General features: G+C 46.7%; 1 protein-coding gene across 3 annotated transcripts in view; it reads right to left on the reverse strand.

Annotated features, from left to right (window-relative positions):
- The window catches only part of b3galt1b (UDP-Gal:betaGlcNAc beta 1,3-galactosyltransferase, polypeptide 1b), a 150,572-nt gene that overhangs the window by 50,637 nt on the left and 74,299 nt on the right, over nucleotides 1-25,636 (reverse strand). The gene's annotated exons all lie outside the window — the stretch shown is intronic.

Here is a 25,636-nt window from a genome sequence, read left to right on the forward strand (position 1 = left end):
ATCTATCCTGATGCTTTTCAAAATTTCCAGCACATCCTCCTTCTTAATATCAACCTGTTCGAGTCTATTAACCTGGTTCACACGGTTCTCATGGGCAACAAGGTCCCTTTCTCTAGTGAATACTGAAGCAAAATATTCATTTAGGGCCTCCCCCATCTCTTCAGACTCTAGGCACAAGTTCGCTCCACTATCCCTGATCGGCCCTACTCTCACTCTGATCATCCTCTTATTTCTCACATAAGTGTAGAACGCCTTGGGGTTTCCCCTAATCCTTCCCGCCAGGGCTTTTTCATGCCCCTTCTAGCTCTCCTCAGTCCATTTTTGAGTTCCTTCCTGGCTACCTTGTAACCCTCTAGAGCCGACTCAAGATTCTTGCTTCCTCAACAAGCTTCCTTCTTCCTCTTGACTAGAAGCTCCACTTGTCTTGTCATCCAAGGCTCCTTCACCTTCCCATTCCTTCTTTGTCTCAGTGGGACAAAACTATTCAGCACTCGCAGCAAGTGCTCCTTGAACAATCCCCACATTACTCTTGCGCATTTCCCCAAGAACAATTGTTCCCACTTTATGCACCTCAGCTCCTGTCTTAATAGCAGTATAATTTCCCCTCCCCCAATTAAATACCTTCCCATACTGTGTGTTCCTATCCCTCTCCATGACTATGGTAAAGGTCAAGGAGTTGTGGTCACTGTCATCGAAATGCTCTCCCACCGAGACATCTGACACCTGGCCTGGTTCGTTGCTGAGCACCAAGTCCAATACAGCCTCCCCCCTAGTCGGCCTATCTACATTTAAAAAGCTGTTTTTGAGTCTGTACGTGCGTGTTCTCAGACTTTTATATCTCCTGCCCGATGGAAGAAGTTGGAAGAATGAGTAAGCTGGGTGGGAGGAGTCTTTGATTATGCTGACCACTTTCCCCAGGCAGTGGGAGGTTAGATAGAGTCTCTTCACCTGTGTTTGCCCTCTTGTGAGGGTTTATGGCCATTACGGGATTTGCGCTCATGGCTAACAGCCCCGCGGAATGGCGGCCGTAGTCTCAGCAAGAAAATTGCATGTGGCTTACTCTGGGTGTTAATGATAGTACTCAGTTAAAATAAGAGATTTATAATGTTGCAATGTACAGTAGCAATTTGGAGGATTGGGAGTGTTTTAGAAACCACAAAGCAATACCAAAACTGGATTTAAACAAAATAGAATATGAGAGTAAACTGGCCAAGGATATAAAAAGACTGGAGGGTCCCTTGCAAGTATATTAAAAAGAGTAGCTATGTAAACATTTGCCTCTGAGAAGCAGAAGCAGGAGAAAATATCACGGGGAATGAAGAAATGGCAGAAACATTGATCAAATATTTTGTGACGGCAAAATACTGTGGATACTGGAAATCTGAAATAATCAAAACTGCAGGAAAACCCCAGCAGGTCTGGCATCATCTACGGAGAGAGAAAAGTCTTTATGACTATTCTTCAGAGCTGAAGAGGGATACAAATGTGGAGCAGGATTCTCCACTTTTTGGGACTATGTCCCCACGCCGTCATGGAAACTGTGGGGCGGGATTCTCAGTTTTAGGACTATGTCCCCACGCCGTCATGGAAACTGTGGGGCGGGATTCTCCGCCGGTGGGATGCTCTGTTTTGTCAGCAGCCCAGGGTTTCCTGACGGCACAGGTTGCCCCAAAGTGGGAAACCCCATTGACCGGCCAATGTAACGGAGCATCCCGCTGGCAGGGTGAGGCAGAAATGTGCCGGGGCGGAATGGAGCATTTAGCCGGTGGTCTTTTACGCCAGGAAAACTGGCATCAAAAGGCCACAGATTCACAGCCTTGCAGGGGGTTAGCAGGCAGCTGTCGTGGAGCTCGCTGCTCCAGCTGATGATACGGCCCCCCACACTTCCGGGTCAGAGGCCGCACATGTGCACGCCGGCGGCCTCCAGCGGCTGTTTCATGCTCCATGGTGGACTCAGACTGTGGACCTGGTGCCCCCGACCGGCCACTCGCCAGACCCGGATCGCCCGCACAAAAAAAAAACCAGTGCCGAGTGAGCCCCCGCCCCGCCCCCCGCTCTCCAATCAGCCCTCCCCGACTGTGGACGCCCCGTACTCAGTCCGCAGCCACAACGTGGGTAACAAGGACGGTGGGACCATGAGTGGTCCACGCCGTTGAGGATTCGGCCGGTTTGGGACGGAAAATAGCGGGGCGGGCCTCAGGCAATAGCCTTAGGTGTTTGATAATCGGCAGGGCGTATTCCCCGAGTACAATGCTTTTCTGGGGCGGAAAATCGTGAAACTGGCGCCGGGCCTGATTTCATGAGGTAAACAGGATTCGCCGCCCCGTCACCGAACGCGAATTCGGCGTCGGGGTGAGCAGAATCAAACCCGTGGTCTTTTATGCCAAGAAAACCGGCGTCAAAAGGCCACAGATTCACCGTCTTGCAGGGGGCTAGCAGGCAGCTGTCATGGAGCTCGCAGCTCCAGCTGCCGATATGGCCCCCACATGTCCAGGTCAGAGGCTGCGCATGCACATGACGGTGGCCTCCAGCGGCTGCGCCGTACTCCATGGCGGACTCAGCCCGCGGACCAGGACCGCAAAATACTGCCCCGCATCGGCCGCTCGCCCGACCCAGACCGCCGCACACATTGCCCCCAGTCCCAAATCAGGCCCCCCGCCCCCCCCACCCTCCGATCGGTCCTTCCCCGGATGTGGCGGCCCCGGACTGAGTCCGCAGCCATCACACTAGGTTCCCGAATGACAGGACTAGATTAGAACCACGCGGTTGGGAATTTGGCTGGTCGGGAACGGAGGATAGCGAGGCGGGCCTCAGGCGGTGGATACTCGATGCAGTGTACTCCATGAGTACGCCGTTTTTCGGGGGGGCGGAGAATAGTGGAATCAACGCCGGTCCCAATCTCATCCAGGAAAACGGATTCTCCGCCCCTTCGACGAATGCAATTTCGGCGTCGGGGAGCGGAGAATCCAGCCCGTGATGTATTATATATTTGGGGGAGGAGGGGGTGTAAAGAAAGTGGTGCAGAATAGAAGTTAAGAGGTAGGTTGAAAGTAAGGAAAGATTGACAAAGATGTCATGGACACAAAACAAGGGGGTGTTAATCGTGGCATTAAGGACTAAAGAAGGTGCCGAGAGTGGGATAAAGATAAGATAGCAGAATGCGTTAATAGGACAACAAAGGTCAGTGCTCAATGAAAGCAAAACTAAAGAACAAGTGACAGATGGTCCTGAGGTGGAGGGGGTGATTTTTATTGGGACAACAAAGAAAATAAAAAGATGTCAAGAAGGATAAGGTGGTTCACAGTCTAAAGGTATTGAACTCAATGTTGAGTCCAGTAGGCTGAAATGCGCCTAATCAGAAGGTAAGGTGTTGTTCAACCAGGTTGCGTTCGGCATCCCTGGAAGGTTGCAGGAGGCCAAGGATGGACCTATGGACTTGAAAGCAAGACAATGAGTTAAAATGACAAACAACTGGAAAATTGGGCCATGCTTGCAGATGGAGCGAAGGTGTTCCACAAACGGTCATCCAGCATTGGGAGCAGTGATCAGGCCAAGGTTAAGGAGGCGCAAGAGAAATGTTGCTTTGACTGGAAGGAGTTTTTAGGGAGAGTGAGGAGGGATGAGATAAAGGGGCAGGTGTTGCATTTTCTACAATTGCATGGGAAGGTGCCAGGGTATGGGAATGAAGGATTGAGGGCAATGGGGAAGTAGACCAGAGTGTCGCGGAGAGAATAGTTTCTGCGGAATGCTGAGGGGAGGTGGGGTGAATGGAAGGTGTGTTTAGTGGTGGCATTGTGCTGGAATTGGCAAAAAAGGCAGAGGATGATCCTTTGAATGCAGGGGCTGGTGGGGTGAAAAGTGTGGACAAGGGGGACCCGGTCATGGTTCTGGGAGGGGAAAGGGTGCCGTGAGGGCAGAGGTGCGGGACACAGGTCAGACACGATCGCGTGCCCTCTCAACCACAGTGGGAGGGAAATCTCGGCTGAGGAAAAAGGCAGACATGTCAGGAGCACTGTTTTCGAAGGTGGAATCATCAGAACAGATATGGCGGAGACGGAGAAACTGGGAGAATGGGGTGGGGTCCTTACAAGAAGTGGGATGTGAGGAGCTTAGTCGAGGTAGCTGTGAGAGACGATGGGTTTATAATGAATATTGGTGTCAGTCTATTGCCCAAAATGGAGGCAAAGGTCAAGGAAGAGAAGGGAAGGGAAGTTTTGGAGATGGACAATGTGAAGGTGAGAGGAGGTGGAAATTGGAAACAAAAATTTATAAATCTTTCTAGTTCCAGACCAGAATATGAAGTGGCACCGATATAGTAATTGATGTAAAGGAAAAGCATTGTGGGAAAGGGTCTGAGTAGGACTGGAACAAGGAATGTTCCACATACCCCACAAAAAGACAGGCATAACTGGGGCCCATGCTGGCACTCATAACCATACCTTTTATTTCCTGGAAGTGAGACAAGATAACGGAGAAATTGTTGAGTCAGAGAACAGGTTCAGCTAGGCAGAGAAGTGGTGGACGGGGAATGTTTAGGTCTCTGTGCAAGGAAGAGTAGGGGAGCCCTCAAACCAAAATCAGGGGCTGGTTTAGCACACTGGGCTAAATCGCTGGCTTTTAAAGCAGACCAAGGCAGGCCAGCAGCACGGTTCAATTCCCGTACCAGCCTCCCCGAACAGGCGCCGGAATGTGGTGACTAGGGGCTTTTCACAGTAACTTCATTGAAGCCTACTTGTGACAATAAGCGATTTTCATTTCATTTTTCATTTAATATTTTGTGCTTGTGTTCGCTCAAGAAGACAAATTTACATACCAAAAATAGAGGGTAACCTCTAATAAGGCTAATAAAAGTGAGACGGTTAAGGTAATTAAACCCAGCCAAGAAAAAGTACTTGAGAAATCAAGGGACTAAAAGTTGACAAATCCCCAGGATCTGATGGCCAATATATAGAACATAGAACATAGAAAATACAGCACAGAACAGGCCCTTCGGCCCACGATGTTGTGCCGAACCTTTGTCCTAGATTAATCATAGATTATCATTGAATTTACAGTGCAGAAGGAGGCCATTCGGCCCTTTGAGTCTTCACCGGCTCTTGGAAAGAGCACCCTACCCAAACTCAACACCTTCACCCAACACCAAGGGCAATTTGGACATTAAGGGCAATTTATCATTGGCCAATTCACCTAACCCGCACATCTTTGGATTGTGGGAGGAAACCGGAGCACCCGGAGGAAACCCACGCAGACACGGGGAGGACGTGCAGACTCCGCACAGTCAGTGACCCAAGCCGGATTCGAACCTGGGACCCTGGAGCTGTGAAGCAATTGTGCTATCCACAATGCTACCGTGCTGCCCTTGAGAACAAATAAATCTACACTATATCATTTAACCGTAATCCATGTACCTATCCAATAGCTGCTTGAAGGTCCCTAATGTTTCCTACTCAACTACTTCCACAGGCAGTGCATTCCATGCCCCCACTACTCTCTGGGTAAAGAACCTACCTCTGATATCCCTCCTATATCTTCCACCTTTCACCTTAAATTTATGTCCCCTTGTAATGGTGTGTTCCATCCGGGGAAAAAGTCTCTGACTGTCTACTCTATCTATTCCCCTGATCATCTTATAAACCTCTATCAAGTCGTCCCTCATCCTTCTCCGTTCTAATGAGAAAAGGCCTAGCACCCTCAACCTTTCCTCGTAAGACCTACTCTCCATTCCAGGCAACATCCTGGTAAATCTTCTTTTCACCTTTTCCAAAGCTTCCACATCCTTCCTAAAATGAGGCGACCAGAACTGTACACAGTACTCCAAATGTGGCCTTACCAAAGTTTTGTACAGCTGCATCATCACCTCACGGCTCTTAAATTCAATCCCTCTGTTAATGAACGCGAGCACACCATAGGCCTTCTTCACAGCTCTATCCACTTGAGTGGCAACTTTCAAAGATGTATGAACATAGACCCCAAGATCTCTCTGCTCCTCCACATTGCCAAGAACTCTACCGTTAACCCTGTATTCCGCATTCATATTTGTCCTTCCAAAATGGACAACCTCACACTTTTCAGGGTTAAACTCCATCTGCCACTTCTCAGCCCAGCTCTGCATCCTATCTATGTCTCTTTGCAGCCGACAACAGCCCTCCTTACTATCCACAACTCCACCAATCTTCGTATCGTCTGCAAATTTACTGACCCACCCTTCAACTCCCTCATCCAAGTCATTAATGAAAATCACAAACAGCAGAGGACCCAGAACTGATCCCTGCGGTACGCCACTGGTATACCCTCGGGGGTGCTAATAGAGATAGTTGCCGAGATAATGAATGCACTGGCTATAACTTTCCAAACTTCTCTGGAATGGTCCCAGCAGATTGGAAGTTAGCAATTAGAACACCACGATTCAAGAAAGGAAGGAGAGAGGAAACTAAACGCCGGTTACCCTGACATTAATCATCAGGAACGTGCTGGAATCTACTATTAAGGAAGTCTTAACAATGCACTTAGAAGAGTATGGTATGATTAGAACAAGTCAACATGGTTTTACTGAAAGAAATTCTGTTTGACACATTTTCAGAAGTTTTTGAGGTTGAAAGTAGTAGTCTAAATAAAGGGGAAGCAGGAGATGTAGTTGACCTGGATTTCCAAAAGGTATCCAATAACGTGCCGCACAAAAGGGTAATGCACAAGGTGAGAGCTCATGGAGTTGAGTATGATATATCTGCATGGATAGAGAATTAGCTAACGGACAGGAAGCTTAGAGTAGGGATAAATGGGGCATTTTCATGTTAGCAGGCTGTGGTGGAGTGTCACAAGGATTAGTGCTAGCGTCTCAGCTATTCACGATCTATATTAATTACTTAATATAAAGAGACAGAGAATAATGTATCTAAGTTTGCTGGTGATCCAAAACTAAGTGGGAATGCTGGATGTGAAACTTGTCAATGGTGATATTCAAAGAGTCTCTGGTATACTCATACAAGTTAGCATGCAGGTACAGCAAGCTATTAAGAAAGCAAAAGCCATATTGGCCTTTATTGCAAAGGCTCGGAGTACAAGTCTTACTATAATTGCATAAGGCTTTGATGAGACCATACCTGGAATACTGAGTACAATTTTGCTCTCCATATTTAAGGAAGGATATACTTGTATTGGAGCCAACACATTGAAGATTCACTCGATTGGTCTTTAGGATACTAGGGTTGTCCCATGAAGAGGGGCTAAGTGAATGGGGTCTCTATTCTCTGGAGCTTAGACAAATCAGAGGTGATTTCACTGAAACATTCAAGATTATAAAGGGGCTTGACAGGGTAGATAGATACTGAGATGTTCTTTCTCCTGGTTGGAATAACGTGGCACATTTTCAGGGCAAGGGATCAATCTTTTAGGACTGAGATGAAGATAGATTTCTTCATTCAAAGGGTTGTCAATCTTTGGTATTCTCTACCCAAGAGGGTTGTTGATGCCCCACATTGAATATATTTAATTATTAAAGATAGACAGATTTTTGGTCTCTCAGGGAATCAAGAGATATGGGGAACCAGTGGGAAAATTGAGTTGTAGCCCAAGATTAGCCACGATCATATTGAATGAAGGAGCTGGCTATGTTCTTCTCCTACTTCTATTTCTTATGTTCTAAATTGTGGTTCATTTTTCCACCGAACTCCAGTCTCGACATAGATTCATTAAAATCACAATTTCGTTAAAATCACAATTTCAAAGAATGCAACCGGGACTTCAAATGAATTACTGTAATTTTAAGATGAATATGTATCAACTTGCTTCAATAAACGCTCAGTCTGACGCATCTTTCAAATTCTAGAAACCAACAGTACATGGGTGGAATCTTATCATATTGGACGCATCGGTTCAGGTCAGAAAACCAGGGAGAATTCTGACAACGGGAGAACTCACCAAACATTCAGCCTTTTTAATAAAAGTTTTTCCAGTTGATTCATGAGGGGGGGATCTTATAGAAACATATAAAATTATGAAGGGAATAGATAGGGTAGATGCGGGCAGGTTGTTTCCACTGGTGGGTGAAAGCAGAACTAGGGGGCATAGCCTCAAAATACGGGGAAGTAGATTTAGGACTGAGTTTAGGAGGAACTTCTTCACCCAAAGGGTTGTGAATCTAAGGAATTCCTTGCCCAGTGAAGCAGTAGAGGCTCCTTCATTAAATGTTTTTAAGATAAAGATAGATAGTTTTTTGAAGAATAAAGGGATTAAGGGTTATGGTGTTCGGACCGGAAAGTGGAGCTGAGTCCACAAAAGATCAGCCATGATCTCATTGAATGGCGGAGCAGGCTCGAGGGGCCAGATGGCCTACTCCTGCTCCTAGTTCTTATGTTCTTATGCTACGCTCGCAGCAGCTTGCCTCTGATACACCCGCCCCGGGAAAATGTAATCTCCGTCATAAGTGGGGCGCTCCTTTTAAATGCCTCACCAGCACTTACAAAGAACATGGAACATAGAACAGTACAGCATAGAACAGGCCCTTTGGCCCTCGATGTTGTGCCGAGCTTTGTCCGAAACTAAGATCAAGCTATTCCACTCCCTGTCATTCTGGTGTGCTCCATGTGCCTATCCAATAACCGCTTGAAAGTTCCTAAAGTGTCCAACTCCACTATCACAGCAGGCAGTCCATTCCACACCCTAACCACTCTCTGAGTAAAGAACCTACCTCGGACATCCCTCCTATATCTCCCACCCTGAACCTTATAGTTATGCCCCCTTGTAACAGCTACATCCACCTGAGGAAATAGTCTCTGAACGTCCACTCTATCTATCCCCCTCATCATCTTATAAACCTTTATTAAGTCACCTCTCATCCTCCTCCGCTCCAAAGAGAAAAGTCCTAGCTCCCTCAACCTTTCCTCATACGACCTACCCTCCAAATCAGGCAGCATTCTGGTAAATCTATTTGCACCCTTTCCAATGCTTCCACATCCTTCCAAAAGTGAGGTGACCAGAACTTCACACAATATTCCAAATGTGGTCTCACCAGGGTCATGCACAGTTGCAGCATAATCCCACAGCTCTTAAACTCAAACTCCCTGTTAATAAACACTAATAGCACTTGTTCCAAGTCCAGTCGGGATTTTGTGGCTGCCAGGAAGACATCACCATATTTCATAGAGGGAGCCCTCACCAAACTCCTAGATGATGTGAAGCAGCGGTGCGACATCCTCTACCTGTGATCGCGCAAATGTCCATCAATCAATGTCACCCCCCCCCCCCCCACCCTCTTGGAGACCTTCGATGTGTAAGGAGTTAGCGCAGTTTAGTGTATTCAATGGACCGGTGTTCTAAACTCAAGGGGGATCAAAATGCTGCTCCCCATCATCTCTTGAACAGGGTGATTGATGAGCGAGTTTACTATAAGGCGTTGCATTGGGAGCCACATCTGTGGCACCTCTGTTATGTAGACATTATTTTTTGAACTTTGGAGTGCAGTGCTTGGTGACTAGATTCCCCACGGGTTAGAAATTGGGCACCAATCAGTGCCACACTCATGCATTGCAAAGCTGACTATATTGGCACAATTCACTCGTCAAGAAAGGGTCAGGAGCTGATTAAGCTGATTAGGCTATTGGCTTCCTCTTGTGGCAGGTGAGGAACACCTGGTGCATATGTAGTCTGCAATTAGTACGTCAACCTCGTCCTCAGAGAGCATTCCCCCAGCTCGCATGGGCTGCGGATTAAATTAGCCCTCCAACTTGAACAGCCAGCCACCCAAATACTTATTCCCGACAGCCTGGCCTCCATAACCAGTGGCCTTGAACCTCCATAACCAGTGGCCTTGAACCTCCATACAGCTCTTGCGTTCCAGCTTCATTATGATGCCTGATTGTGGGGGTTAATCCTCACTGCAGTCCTCCTCTCCCCCTGTGCAAGAGTCTTCAGGCCTCATGAGGCCGGAAAACACCCTTCTCCAAGTCCCCCTCTCTGCCCATTTAGCCTGCCCGCTCATGGGACCCCATCCAATAAACTCACAGTCACCCCCTACTGCTGACCCTGTGGATTCCAACAGCTCCCAACCACTTTCCAGCTGCCACTCTAGAAAGGCAATCCCTCAGCGGTTACATCGCCTCAAGCCCAGCAGGAAGCGCTGTCTACATACCTGCCATCAGACCCCTTTAAACCTAGAGGCTCATAGACATGAAGGGCCGCTACGGCCTGTGAGGGACCCCAGTCCCCGAGATGCTGATACTGAACCCACCAGCCCCGCTGCCCCCACTGACTCAGAGTTCAACTTATTTGGGCACACGGCATCCTCTCCACTGCCCCTTCTGCAACTGATACCCTGGATGTTAACAGCTCACCTCCGATACCCACTTCAGAGCTGAGATCGCCAGCTTCTCATTTTTATCGAGCTGTTGTAAATGACGGCGGTAAATATTCAGTGAGGCGGGGGAACATCCTGGCGGGAGAACTTGCTAATGATATTATCATGGTTTAAAATGAATTTCCCGGTCTTCTGTGGAACTTTTCTTGTTAGGCCTCTGACTTGGAAATTAGAAAACATGGGCGAAATTCTCCGGAAACGGCGCGATGTCCGCCGACTGGCACCCAAAATCAGCACAAATCAGACGGGCATCGCGCCGCCCCAAAGGTGCGGAATGCTCCGCATCTTTGGGGGCCGAGCCCCAACCTTAAGGGGCTAGGTCGGCGCCGGACGAATTTCCGCCCCGCCAGCTGGCGGAAAAGGCCTTTGGTGCCCCGCCAGCTGGCGCGGAAATGACATCCCCGGGCGGCGCATGCGCGGGAGCGTCAGCGGCCGCTGACAGCTTCCCACGCATGCGCAGTGGAGGGAGTCTCTTCTGCCTCCGCCATGGTGGAGACCGTGGCGGAGGCGGAAGGGAAAGAGTGCCCCCACGGCACAGGCCCGCCCGCGGATCGGTGGGCCCCGATCGCGGGCCAGGCCACCGTGGGGGCACCCCCCGGGGCCAGATCGCCCCCAGGACCCCGGAGCCCGCCCGCGCCGCCTTGTCCCACTGGTAAGGTAGGCGGTTTAATTTACGCCGGCGGGACAGGCATTTTAGCAGCCGGACTTCGGCCCATCTGGGCCGGAGAATCGCGCGGGGCGGCCCGCCAACCGGTGCGACGCGATTCCCGTCCCCGCCGAATATCCGGTGCCGGAGACTTCGGCAACCGGCGGGGGCGGGATTCACGCCAGCCCCGGCGATTCCCGGGTCGGAGAATTTCGCCCCATGATCTCACTGGCAAGAATCACATTTACTGAAGCTCGCCGATATTTCCACCCTCATCGCCATTCTCGCTGACAGCAACTGCAAGCTCAAAATCGACCCCATGTGTGAGAGATTGGAGAGGTATGGCATTGGTACAGCAAGGATTTTCAACCTGAGTTCATTGTTAGGACAACAGAGAGACCTGGAATAATTGTTAAATGGAACAATTCTAATTGGTCCAAGTGTGATAACTGGGTTTTGTGTGAGGATATACTTGCACTACAGCTGTAGTGTCTTGCTTTGTACTGGCACTGTAGTTGTGTAATGCAATACGAATTCAGAACCAGGGTCCAACCTGACACCAGTTTGAAGCAGATTGGGACTCACTGAAATAAAACAAAGACCCAGAAGTTCAGTATTGTTTGAATAATTGACGACAGATAAAAATACAACAGCCCCTTCTCTCAGTCTGAAAGTAGGATTTCAACACACATGCAAGAGTACTTCTCCAAGTCCCACAGGACTACAATGGCCAACTTTATGGAGGCGCAGGTCTGGGGTGAGGATGTTGCACACCAAAGTAAATCCTTTTTTCATCATTTTTCAGGTGAACTGATTTTTCCGCACCTGAATCCACTTTCTCTTATAACAAATGTAATGGTAAATATATTGTTCATATTCAGCATTAAACACCTGTACCTGCAGCAGATGGTTGTTGATGTTCTTAGTCTTCAGTTTGAGGGAGAGAGTGTGAAGTAGTGGAAAGAATTACATTCTGATTAAAGTAATGCCAGTCTGCAACGTGGAAAACATTTTTATAATAAGTAGGTTGGGTTACCTTTCAGGGGTCCAAGAGAGGGTTTTATGGCTCCCACGAGCTATGCTGATGCCAGTACAAAGCAAGATTTCTACAGTAGTGGGGCGCAGGGGTGCGCACCGACACTGACTGAACACTAAGTATCCCACTCAGTGTCAAAACAGAATTCAGAGCAGAGCTCTGACCCCTTCACTTGTTGGGACTATAGGGTATGGAGCATGAACAATACAAGGGAAACAAAACTGCAAAGGAAGATTTTAGATTATAGATGAAAATAAACTAATGTCCAGTGTTGCCACGAGCCAAATAAGGTTTCTTTTTTTCCTCCAGAGTTAACTGTCCAGTCACATTTGTTGTTTGTTCAAAACTATTCTTTAAGTAAATAGCAAATTATTCTTTGGGTATCTTTCCGCCCCCCCCCCCCCCTCTCTCTGTGATCGGAGTTGAGAAAGTGATCGATGTGTTGAGGTTAGACGTGATATATTCTCACACTTTTAGCCAAGGAACTGCATGTCACTACTTGTTTAATTTACAGGGGGAGAAGAAGGCAGACAAAGGTGTGAGGAGAATCCAGTTGGCATCAGTATTCTGAGCAGCTTTAACGATGAAGGGAATAGATGCCAGGCTGTAGCGTTTTTCTGCTTTGTAGCCTATGAAGTGCTGACAAAAAACGCAAGTTCAAGACCAAGTTTAAAGTAAGAAGTGGTATGCTTAGCCAAAACTTCCATGTTTATGACATCCTGTACAATAATATTACGCTCATCTTGCAATTCTTAAAGTTGTTCTAAAAGTACGACAAATTTAAAACACTGATTTTATTATGCAAATGTTTCATGGTAAATATTATAAACTCCTGATAATCCTTTTAGTAATACAAGTGCAATCGCTCTGTCATGCTTTACATAACTGTTTAGCTGACATTCTTATGAATTACAAATAACAAAACTGTCATTCTCCCTTTCGGTAAAAATGTATTGTAGAATACATCTCTGCTTGTTGAAGAACAAAAGTTTTTCAACAGATGCAGCAAATAAAACTATAACAACCTTTAAATGCTTGTCAATGGGGGTCTTTGAAGAGTTAACATTTATTTGGCTATGAGAAGTAGGAAGATTTGAAAGCAAATTGTTTCTTCATTTGGGCAGCACGGTAGCATTGTGGATAGCACAATTGCTTCACAGCTCCAGGGTCCCAGGTTCGATTCCGGCTTGGGTCACTGTCTGTGCGGAGTCTGCACATCCTCCCAGTGTGTGCGTGGGTTTTCTCCGGGTGCTCTGGTTTCCTCCCACAGTCCAAATATGTGCAGGTTAGGTGGATTGGTCATGATAAATTGCCCTTAGTGTCCAAAATTTCCCTTAGTGTTGGGTGGGGTTACTGGGTTATGGGGATAGGGTGGAGGTGTGGACCTTGGGTAGGGTGCTCTTTCCAAGAGCCGGTGCAGACTCGATGGGCCGAATGGCCTCCTTCTGCACTGTAAATTCTATGAAATTCTGCGACGATCCAAGTGCATCAAAGAGAGATTTTTAACTGACTCAAATATTAAAAGAAGCAAGCTGCCCTATCAATAAAAGCCACCTCGCAAAACAACAAAGAAATTACAAACTTGACCATATTTTCCTCCCAAAATAAAGTAGTTTGAGTACTGTTTCGCCAAAGAATTGTGGTAGAAGTAAATGCATCTCAAACTTATAACTAATATCATTTATTCCATAAGACCATAAGACATGAGCGGAAGTAAGGCCATTCGGCCCATCGTGTCCACTCCACCATTCAATCATGGTTGATTTCAACTCCATTTACCCGCTCTCTCTCCATAGCCCTTAATTCCTCGAGAAATCAAGAATTTATCAACTTCTGTCTTAAAGACACTCAACGTCCCGGCCTACACCGCCCTCTGTGGCAATGAATTCCACAGACCCACCACTCTCTGGCTGAAGAAATTTCTCCTCATCTCTGTTCTAAAGTGACTCCCTTTTATTCTAAGGCTGTGCCCCCGGGTCCTAGTCTCCCATGCTAATGGAAACAACTTCCCTACATCCACCCTATCAAAGCCATTCATTATCTTGTAAGTTTCTATTAGATCTCCCCTCAACCTCCTAAACTCCAATGAATATAATCCCAGGATCCTCAGACGTTCATCGTATGTTGGGCCTACCATTCCTGGGATCATCCGTGTGAATCTCCGCTGGACCCGCTCCAGTGCCAGTATGTCCTTCCTGAGGTGTGGGGCCCAAAATTGCTCACAGTATTCTAAATGGGGCCTAGCTAATGCTTTATAAAGCTTCAGAAGTACATCCCTGCTTTTATATTCCAAGCCTCTTGACATGAATGACAACATTGCATTTGCTTTCTTAATTACGGACTCAACCTGCAAGTTTACCTTTAGAGAATCCTGGACTAGGACTCCCAAGTCTCTTTGCACTTCAGCATTATGAATTGTGTCACCATTTAGAAAATAGTCCATGCCTCTATTCTTTTTTCCAAAGTGCAAGACCTCGCACTTGCCCACGTTGAATTTCATCAGCCATTTCTTGGACCACTCTCCTAAACAGTCTAAATCTTTCTGCAGCCTCCCCACCTCCTCCATACTACCTGCCCCATCACCTATCTTTGTATCATCGGCAAACTTAGCCAGAATGCCCCCAGTCCCGTCATCTAGATCGTTAATATATAAAGAGAACAGCTGTGGCCCCAACACTGAACCCTGCGGGACACCACTCGTCACCGGTTGCCATTCCGAAAAAGAACCTTTTATCCCAACTCTCTGCCTTCTGCCTGACAGCCAATCGTCAATCCATGTTAGTACCTTGCCTCGAATACCATGGGCCCTTATTTTACTCAGCAGTCTCCCGTGAGGCACCTTATCAAAGGCCTTTTGGAAGTCAAGATAGATAACATCCATTGGCTCTCCTTGGTCTAACCTATTTGTTATCTCTTCAAAGAACTCTAACAGGTTTGTCAGGCACAACCTCCCCTTACTAAATCCATGCTGACTTGTCCTAATCCGACCCTGCACTTCCAAGAATTTAGAAATCTCATCCTTAACAATGGATTCTAGAATCTTGCCAACAACCAAGGTTAGGCTAATTGGCCTATAATTTTCCATCTTTTTCCTTGTTCCCTTCTTGAACAGGGGGGTTACAACAGCGATTTTCCAATCCTCTGGGACTTTCCCTGACTCCAGTGACTTTTGAAAGATCATAACTAACGCCTCCACTGTTTCTTCAGCTATCTCCTTTAGAACTCTAGGATGTAGCCCTTCTGGGCCCGGAGATTTATCAATTTTTAGACCTCTTAGTTTCTCCAGCACTTTCTCCTTTGTGATGGCTACCATATTCAACTCTGCCCCCTGACTCTCCGGAATTGTTGGGATATTACTCATGTCTTCTACTGTGAAGACTGACGCAGAGTATTTATTTAGTTCCTCAGCTATTTCCTTGTCTCCCATCACAAAATTACCAGCGTCATTTTGGAGCGGCCCAATGTCAACTTTTGCCTCCCGTTTGTTTTTAATGTATTTAAAGAAACTTTTACTATCATTCCTAATGTTACTGGCTAGCCTACCTTCATATTTGATCCTCTCTTTCCTTATTTCTCTCTTTGTTATCCTCTGTTTGTTTTTGTAGCCTTCCCAATCTTCTGACTTCCCACTACTCTTTGCCACATTATAGGCTTTCTCTTTTGCTTTGATGCATTCCCTAACTGCCTTTGTCAGCCATGGCTGCCTCATCCCCCCTCTGATCGCCTTTCTTTTCTTTGGGATGAACCTCTGTACTGTGTCCTCAATTACTCCCAGAAACTCCTGCCATTGTTGTTCTACTGTCTTTCCCACTAGGCTCTGCTCCCAGTCGATTTTCGTCAGTTCCTCCCTCATGCCCCTGTAGTTACCTTTATTTAACTGTAACACCTTTACATCTGATTCTACCTTCTTTCTTTCAAATTGGAGATTGAATTCTACCATATTATGACCACTGCCTCCTAAGTGCTCCCTTACTTTAAGATCTTTAATCAAGTCTGGCTCATTACATAACACTAAGTCCAGAATGGCCAGTTCCCTCGTGGGCTCCATCACAAGCTGTTCCAAAAAGCCCTCCTGTAAACATTCAATGAATTCCCTTTCCTTGGGTCCACTGGCAGCATTATTTACCCAGTCCACCTGCATATTGAAGTCCCCCATGATCACTGTGACCTTGCCTTTCTGACATGCACTTTCTATTTCGTGGTGCATTTTGTGCCCCGGGTCCTGACCACTGTTAGGAGGCCTGTACATAACTCCCATTATGGTTTTTTTGCCTTTGTGGTTCCTCAACTCTACCCACACAGACTCCACATCATCTGACCCTATGTTGTTTAGTGCTATTGATTTAATTTCATTCCTAATTAAGAAGGCAACCCCGCCCCCTCTGCCCACCTCTCTGTCTTTTCGATAGGTTGTGAATCCTTGGATGTTTAAATGCCAGTCCTGAACCCCCTGCAACCACATCTCTGTGATGCCTACCACATCATACCTGCCAGTCACAATCTGGGCCACAAGCTCATCTACCTTGTTCCGTACACTGTGCGCATTTAAATATAGCACCTTTAATTCTCTATTGACCGTCCCTTTTTGTTTTCTTAGTGTGGTGGACCTTGGTTTACTGAGCCTTTCCATACACTGTGTCATATTTTGTGGGATGGGGACTATCGTAACCTCTCCTGAGTTTTGTCTTTTCGTGCTTTTTTGTATTCGTAAGCAGCTACGCTTCCCACTGATTACTTCACCTCTTGGTTTCCTGACTTTCCCTTCCCCCCCCAATCTCTAGTTTAAAGTCCTATTGACCACCCTATTTACTCTTTTCGCCAGAACACTGGTCCCAGCTCGGTTCAGGTGGAGACCACCCCAACGGTATAGGTCCCCCCTGTCCCAAAACTGATGCCAGTGTCCCATGAAAAGGAACCCCTCTTCCCCACACCACTCTTTCAGCCACGTGTTAACTTTCCTTATTCTTGCCTCCCTATGTCAATTTGCACGTGGCTCGGGCAGTAATCCGGAGATTATGACCCTTGAGGACCTGTTTTTTAATTTGAATCCTAGCTCTTTATAATCTCTAAACAGGTCCTCTTTCCTAGACTTGCCTATGTTGTTGGTACCGACATGGACCACAACAACTGGATCCTCCCCCTCCCTCTCCAGTATCCTTTCAAGCCGGTCAGAGATGTCCCGCACCCTAGCACCGGGCAGGCAACATACCATGCGGGACTCTTTATCCTGCTCACAAAGGATACTATCTATCCCCCTGATAATAGAATCCCCTACAACTACAACTTACCTATTTACTCCCTCCCCTTGAATGGCCTGCTGAACCATGGTGCCTTGGTCAGCTGACTCATCCTTCCTGCAGCCCTGTTCGCCATCCACACAGGGAGCAAGTGCCTCATGCCTGTTGGACAGAGTCAAGGGCTGAGGCTCCTGAGTTCCTGACTGCTGGTTCCCTTTACCTGACTGACTTGCAGTCACACCCTGCTGTCCCTGGCCACTGGCAGGATTTAAACTACTTACTCTGACAGGTGTGACTGCCTCCAATGGAAACTGCTCTAAAATTTAAGGTAATGAAAAATTGTGGGGTGGCCTGAATGTATGACCAGCTCTGCAGTGAGGCTTATTCCATTTTTTAGGCCATGCTTCATTAGCATTGAGCTGTTGCTGGCTTACGGCTTCCACAATGAAAGTCACCAAAGTCCGAGAGAACTATAGGCTGCTCTCCCGCTTCTTGAGAGAGAGAGTGGATTGGTGGTGATTTAACATGAGGGTTGCCACTCCTCAGACAAGGGGCAAGATTGAGAAGGCAGGCCTTCATGAATAACTTCAGCTGGTACGGGAATTTAACCTGTCCGATACTGGACTCGTCATCGCAAGGAGATAAGTAAGAGAGGGAAGCTCCAATTACAGAAGGCAGGGATGGTGAAAAAATATAGCTGGAGCTGTAATAGCCCACGATGGTTTCAGAAGGTCATGGGGAGCCAAGATGGAAAAATGAACAGGAATTTACATCTGGGATCCTGTTTGGCAATCCAACCAGAGCATGCATGGCCCCCACTCAGTCCAGTTCACACCAAAATGGCAATCAGGTCTCTCGTCGGTTAAAGGATCCCAATTAGCATTTCACCCAAATTGCCATCCAAATTGTGATCTATTCAACCGCCTAGTCAAACAGCAGCGTGTTGCAGCCACAATGACATTAGGCAGTCGGCCACTGGCCACTGACACGGTGACACAGTGGCTAGCATAACTGCCTCGCAGCGCCAGGGAACCAGGTTCGATTCCGACCTTGGGTGTCTGTCTGTGTGGAGTTTGCACATTCTGCCAGTGTCTGCGTGGGTTTCCATGTGCTCTGGTTTCTGGCCACAGTCCAAGGATATGGATTAGGTGGATTAGCCATGCTAAATTGCCCATTAGTGTTGAAAGGTTAGGTAGGGTTATGGGATGACAGACACAATGGACCAAATAGCCCCTTTCTGCACAGTAGGAATTCTATGATTCTCTGATTTCCAGGCTTGGTGGAGGCCTGAAAATGCAGCCTTGTCATTCGATTCCGTCATTGTGCAGCTAGTAGGGTTCAAATGCATTCACTCCCAGACAGATAGGATTCATAGGTATTTTCCATACCGCTGCTGAACTGGTTGGGAAGCAGAATATCAGACTTTAGCCCTCCCCTTATCTCCCACTTGTGTGAGACTAACAAATATGAGGATTCTCGACAGGCTGTCAGATCACATGCTTGTCAATAGACAACCTGAGTACACAGATGTAACCATCCTTTCTCATTAAATCATCAGATGCAATCTTCCTAGATAAATAATACCACTAGGGATTATTATTTAAATGATAAAATATTAAAACATATTGTGTTTGCACCAGCTATCCAAATGAGCATTATGACTTAGTGCCATTCACAATAACTTTCTTGAATTTGTTATGGACATCTGGTCAGCTCTCAACAGTGACTAAGAGACTGACCCAAGACCGTAACTTTTTTAAAGTTTTAAGGATGTGCGGAAAGATCGATTTGTTCCAGGATTGATAATAGGGCTTGGTTATTTTATAAACAGACTTTAATAAAACAAAAGTAAAGAAAACAGTATTTTAACTTTTAAACTTCAACCCTAACAATAACAGATTATATGCAGTTTCTTAACCTCAACACACTAGTTCCCATTAAACAACACTCTAACAGAACATGCAGCTCTCATGCCACTTTCACTGGCAGATAAAGGCACTGCTTGCATTTATGCAGCAATTTTTCTTCTGGTAGGGACATTCGTTCTGAACCCTTTTTTCAAAACCTGCCTCAGTGGCAACGTTCATGACCTTTTCAGTCTCCCTTGCATAACAATTTGTATTTTATACCTCCATTTATAAAGGCCCTCGTATTCCCTAAGCCCATAATCAACTTTTCAACCTACTCTTCCACCTTCAGTGACCTGTGCCTTTTACTCCTCAGTGCATCTGTTCCTGTACAACTTCAGAATTATACTCTTTAGAATCTAAAAAGAGTGTGAGGACCAACCCCGGAAATACAAGCCATTCAGATTGACCCTGGAGGTTGGAAAGCTTTAAGAAGAGATAATTTAGGAAACAATTAATTAGGGTGAATTAAATGCTTTAAAATCCAGCCAAACATTCATAATGGCTACAGCTTACATAAAAAAGCGTCCAGCTACATTGCCCGAAAGCGGCAGGAGAGACTGGTGTTCCATTTCAAAGCGGAGTGCCTGCCAATGAATGAAGGGGAAAAGGCGCAAAGTTCAACTTTCAAAAGCAACTTTTTTTGAACAGCCAAAGCTACAATCAATTTAAATCACAGCACAAAACATAACACTAAGGCTGACAGGATATGCTGCTTTTTAAAGTTTTTCAAAACGCATTATGACGCTTTTTACATTGGAAAAGTGCTGTAATGCATGATAACAATTAAACAATGTTGGCCAATATAAGGGTCAACTTAGCGTTGCAGGATAGAAATCTATTATAAATCACTGTATTAAAAACACACCTGCATTAAAATACTCCACCTAATTAGGACATTTGACGGCATCAAAATATTTTACATTTAGCTTTCAGAATACTACTAAATCCTCAGCATGCTTTCTCCAGAGATCACAAACTCCCCACGGAGAGTTTCTTTTAGGGCTCACAAATCCCCTCACTAGCACATGAAATAGTGTGCAGAAGAAAATCCAATTTTCCTGTGGTCCACACAAGGGGAGGCCAGACCTCAGAAGTGCTGCATGTGTGTTATGCACCCCAGGCCTTCATAAACAGTGAAAAGCAAAATGGTGTGGGGCCAGGAAGTTCAGTGATTTGTGATATGATTCCCACCTTTCCACCAAGATTCTCCAACAGGAGAGAATCAAATCATTGTCTCTTTACATTCAAAGGCACTACCATTATTGACTTCCCTATCAACATCATGGGGCTTACCATTGACAGGAACTGAACTGGACCAGCCATATAAATATTGTGGCTACAAAAGTTGATCAGAGGTTGAGAATCCTGACACGAGTAACTCATCTCCTGCCTCACTGAAGCCTGAACACCATCGACAAGGCACAAGTCAGGAGTCTGATGGAACACAGATCCAAGAAAACTCAAGATGCACGACACCGTGCTGGACAAAGCAGCCCATTTGATTGGCACCTCATCCAAAAATATTCACACCCTCCACAACTGATGCACGATAGCAGCAAGATCATCAGCAAGGTGCCCTGTAGGAACTCTCCAAGGTTCCATAGGCAGCATCTTCCAAACCCACGACCACTACCATAAAGAAGGACGGCAGACAAATGGGATCATCACCACCTGGAAATTCATCCCCAAGCAACCTACCACCCTGAGTGGAAAATATATCGCTGTTCCTTCTGTCCCTTGGTTAAAATTCTGGATCTCTCTTCTGAACAGCACTGTGGATGTGCCTACACCACATGGATTGAAGCAGTTCAAGAAGGCACCTCACAACCAATAAATGCTGGCCACATCCCAAGAATTAATTATTGAAAACCTCCACTATGAGACAAAAATCCAGTTCATTTAATCTGAGAATATGTATTTTCCAGGCCTGTCCTTTGTTGAGCCAGTTCTCCATTATTGCCACAACATCTTATTTCCATGTGGTTACCTGTGCCTTAAGTTTACCAAATTTATTTACTATGCTTTGTATGTTTGCATGGGTACACAGGGGGACATGGTAGCACAGTGGTTAGCACTGTTGCTTCACAGCGCCAGGGTCCCAGGTTCGAATCCCGGCTCGGGTCACTGTCTGTGCGGAGTCTGCATGTTGTCCCCATGTCTGCGTGGGTTTCCTCCGGGTGCTCTGGTTTCCTCCCACAAGTCCCGAACAACGTGCTTGTTAGGTGAATTGGACATTCTGAATTCTCCCTCAGTGTACCCCAACAGGCGCCTGAGTTTGGTGACTAGGAGATTTTCACAGTAACTTCATTGCAGTGTCGATGTAAGCCTACTTGTGACAATAATAAAGGTTATATTATTATAAACCTAAAGCTGCCCCCACAAGATCATTGGTCCTGGTTCTGTTAGGTACAACTCATCCAGCCTGAAAGGTTCTACCCTAACCAGAATTGGTCCCAATGCCCCAGGAATTTAAAACCCTCCCTTCTGCACCATCTCTCCAGTCACACGTTCATCTACTCTCTCCCATTTATAGACACACAAACGTGTGGAAATGGCAGTTGTCGTTATAGGTTTTATTTACTCTTTATATTGCATGTCCTCCCAGCTTTGAAAAAGTACAGCTGCTAAGAGCCCTTGGTATTAAACATAAATATTAATAGCAAAGAATTTTTAAAATATTCCTTTCACATTGAAGGAAACATCCAAGTCATTATTCATCTGTGTAATGTAAAATTAGACTAATGGCTAAGATATCAAATATTAATAGTGACCATAATGTCAAAATGTATTAATTGTGCCTCTTGAGTTGCAGAAATTAATTACAGTAATTTCAATTCTATCTTTACAATCTCTTTGGCCCTAATACGTTCTTTGATGTATTGTATAGGAGTATATATTGTTTTTCATTTAGTTTCTAATTTGGTTTGATTTGTTCCATTGATATAAGCAATGCCACAGAAGATGAAATTCGTTGACGTACTGATTAAAGAAATAAACATTACATTTTCAGTATCATGTTAATGGCATGCACAAAAATGTTAAAGCAGGTTCACAAGCTTCTTTAGTTACCTTTTTACCATTCACTGCACTGTTGTTTCAAAATACAAATTTACAGTTAACTGTTTTATGGAGTGAAAGGAGAAACTTTATTTGAATCCCCTGAAGTTCATTTATTATTTCACTCAGTTTTGCCTCGATTATATTAAAGGTCCCAGGTAGAAAATTCATTTTAAGAACATAATATCTTCGACCGCCTTCATTTTCAGATGCAATAATAAACTTGCAGTATAAATTGCCACTGCAATAGTCCTACCATGCTATTGGTAGATCTTTTCCAACTATATAAAGTACAATACACACCAGGTAAACGTGAACAGATCCTTCATGGTTAGCTCTAAAGGACCTGTATGTCACAATGTCAATGATCTGTATACATGGGGCGGGATTCTCCCTTCTGGGGACTAAGTCCCCTTGCCCACCGGGCGGGAATCACTCCGGACTTTTTCCTAGAAGGTCCAGGGTGATTCTCCGTTTTCCAGGGGCTAGCAAAGCCCCAGCGTGTGTCCCGCAGCTCTGGCTGCCGACGGGGCCCTGCTAGCCAGACCGTGCAGCCGCGCATGTGCACACGGCCACACTTGGGTCCACGCATGCGCGCCATGGCCCACGTCGGAGAGGGCGTCGCCAACATAGCGGAGCCACACAGCGTGCCCGCACGGAGGAAGGTAGGTCCCTACCAGATCGTGATGGCTCGCTGATCGGTGGCCCCGATCGCGGGCTGACCACCGCTGAGCCCCCCCCCCCCCCCCAGAGTCAGATGCCCCCCAACTCCCACCAGGACCGCGGCCACGGGTCCCAGCTCCCGCCGGGTGGTACGACATGTAAACCACGCCGGTGGGAGTTCGGCCGGTCGACCGCAGAGAATCGCCGCGGGGGCCTGTTCCAACGCTCCCTGACCGGCGCCGCGTTGACCGCGCGCGCGGGACTGGCGGATCCGCGGAGAATCACAGAAGCGCCGTTGTGCCGGATTTCCGGTGTGAACAGCTATTCTCCGCCCCTGTGCCGGGCGCGATTCCGGCGCGGAGGGTCGGAGAATCCCGCCCAAGGACTTTGAAATTCCCATTGTTCCTAGCTTTTCATTACTGATGTAACAAGAACAAAGAACAATACAGCACAAGAACAAGCCCTTCGGCCCTCCAAGCCTGTACCGGTCATAATACCAACATTTGCCAAAACCCTCAGCACTTCCTTGCGCCATATCCCTCTATACCCATCCTGTCCATGTATTTGTCAAGATGCCTTTTGAACGCCGTTAATGTATCTGCTTCCACAACCTCCCCTGGCAACACGTTCCAGGCACTCACCACCGTCTGCCTTACACACCTCCTCTAAACTTTGCCCCACAAACCTTAAACCAATGCCCCCTGGTGACTGACCCCTCCACCCTTGGGAAGAGTACCTGCCCATCCACTCTATCCATGCCCCTTATAATCTTATAGACCTCTATCAGGTCATCCCTCAACCTCCGTCTTTCTAATGAAAACAGTCCGAGACTATTCAGCCTCTCCACATAGATAACACCCTCCAGACCAGGCAGCATCCTGGTAAACCTCCTCTGCACCCTCTCCAAAGCCTCCACATTCTTCTGGGAGTGTGGCGACCAGGATTGTGCGCAATATTCCAAGTGCAGCCTTACCAAGGTTCTATACAACTGTAGCATGACTTGCTAGTTTTTATACTCGATGCCCCGTCCAATGAAGACAAGCATTCCGTATGCTTTCTTGACTAACTTATCCATTTGTGGTGCCACCTTCAAAGATCTGTGGACCTGCCTGAATGCCCAGATCTTTCTGACTTTCTACATTCCCAAGAGTTTTGCCATTTACTGTATATTTCCTCTCTATGTTTGACCTACCAAAATGCATGACCTCACATTTGTCCGGATTAAACTCCATTTGCCATTTCTCTGCCCAAGTCTCCAACCTATCTATGTCCTGCTGCCTTGCGTCATCTGCGAACTTTCAAACCAAACCAGCTATATTTTCCTCCAAATTGTTTATGAACACTACAAACAAGAGGCCCCAGCACAGATCCATGTGGAACGCCACAAGTCACAACCTTCCATTCAGAAAAACACCCTTCTACTGCTACCCTTTGCCTTCTGTGACCGAGCCAATTCTGTGTCCATCTTACCACCTCATCTCTGATCCCGTGTGACTTCACCTTTTGGACCAATCTGCCATGAGGCACCTTGTCAAAGGCTTTACTGAAGGCCACCTAAACAACATCCATACTGTTATATCCTGCCTGCTTACCAATGGCTGGCGCCTAATGACAATCCCACAATCCTGTGGGAGTATGAGCTTCCCCAATGAGGGGGGCGGAGAAATCATTAGCAGACTCCCTGTACAAATAAAGCTGGCCAGTTTGGAATCAGCAGGAAGAAGTGAGCAGCAATCGAAGTTGCTGCTGTTGTGTATATAGAGATGTTATTGTAAATAAATGTTATTTCTTTGTATCCTTAAAACTCGTGCTGGATTCTTCGTGGCCCTCACAAAACTGGCGATGAGGGTTAAAGTGAATAGCTGTCTACACTGCTGAACCACCTCCCTGGATTTTTGTTGGATACAGGTTGGAAGTTGTTTTCTATGACACCATGCCTCTGTACGGACGTTTGGATATTTTTGATGCTGCGTTGGAAAGCTGGAACCAGTACGCACAACGGATGCATTACTATTTCCGGGCAAACAATATCACCGAAAACGAGGGCCAGGTGGTCATATTGCTCACCGCCTGCGGCACCGCATACGTTTGGGGTGATTAGGAGCCTTACGTACCCAGCTGCGCCGGACACCAAAACATTTGATGAACTTGTGAAATTAGTGGGGCAACATTTTAACCCAACCCCGTCCACGATAGTCCAATGTTACCGGTTTAATACTGCTGAGAGGACCCCAGGAGAATCCCTTGCCGACTTTCTATCCAGGCTATGCAGGGTTGCGGAGTACTATGACTATGGTGACTAAGTCAGAAATGTTACGCGACCGTTTGTTTGCGGTATTAACAATGCGGCCACCCAGAGAAAGTTGTTAGCTGAGCCAACATTAACTTTTCAACAGGCCATTCAAATAGTATTGTCCCGCGAGAGCGCAGAACGAGGAGTGCAGGAGCTACAGGGAATGGAGGTGCATGCCTTGGGGCGCAACCCTTTCCGTCCAAAAACGTCCCCCCCACACTCCTGCGGTTCCTTGGGCGAGGCGACGTCCGGATCGACGCAGTGGCCGTCGGATATTCCTCCCTGAAGGGAGCCGTCTCCAGAACCAATGGATGAGGAGCCATGTCAGTGTCAGACTTGTAGGCGCTGACCCCGTCGCGGACGACGGTCCTGGGAGCGCCAGAGGCGCCGTTGTTCCAACCGAAACTGGGACCAGCCCAGGGGCTGTACCTTCCATGTGGATG

This window comes from Scyliorhinus torazame, chromosome 2 (genome assembly GCF_047496885.1).
Source record: "Scyliorhinus torazame isolate Kashiwa2021f chromosome 2, sScyTor2.1, whole genome shotgun sequence".
NCBI lineage: Eukaryota > Metazoa > Chordata > Chondrichthyes > Carcharhiniformes > Scyliorhinidae > Scyliorhinus > Scyliorhinus torazame.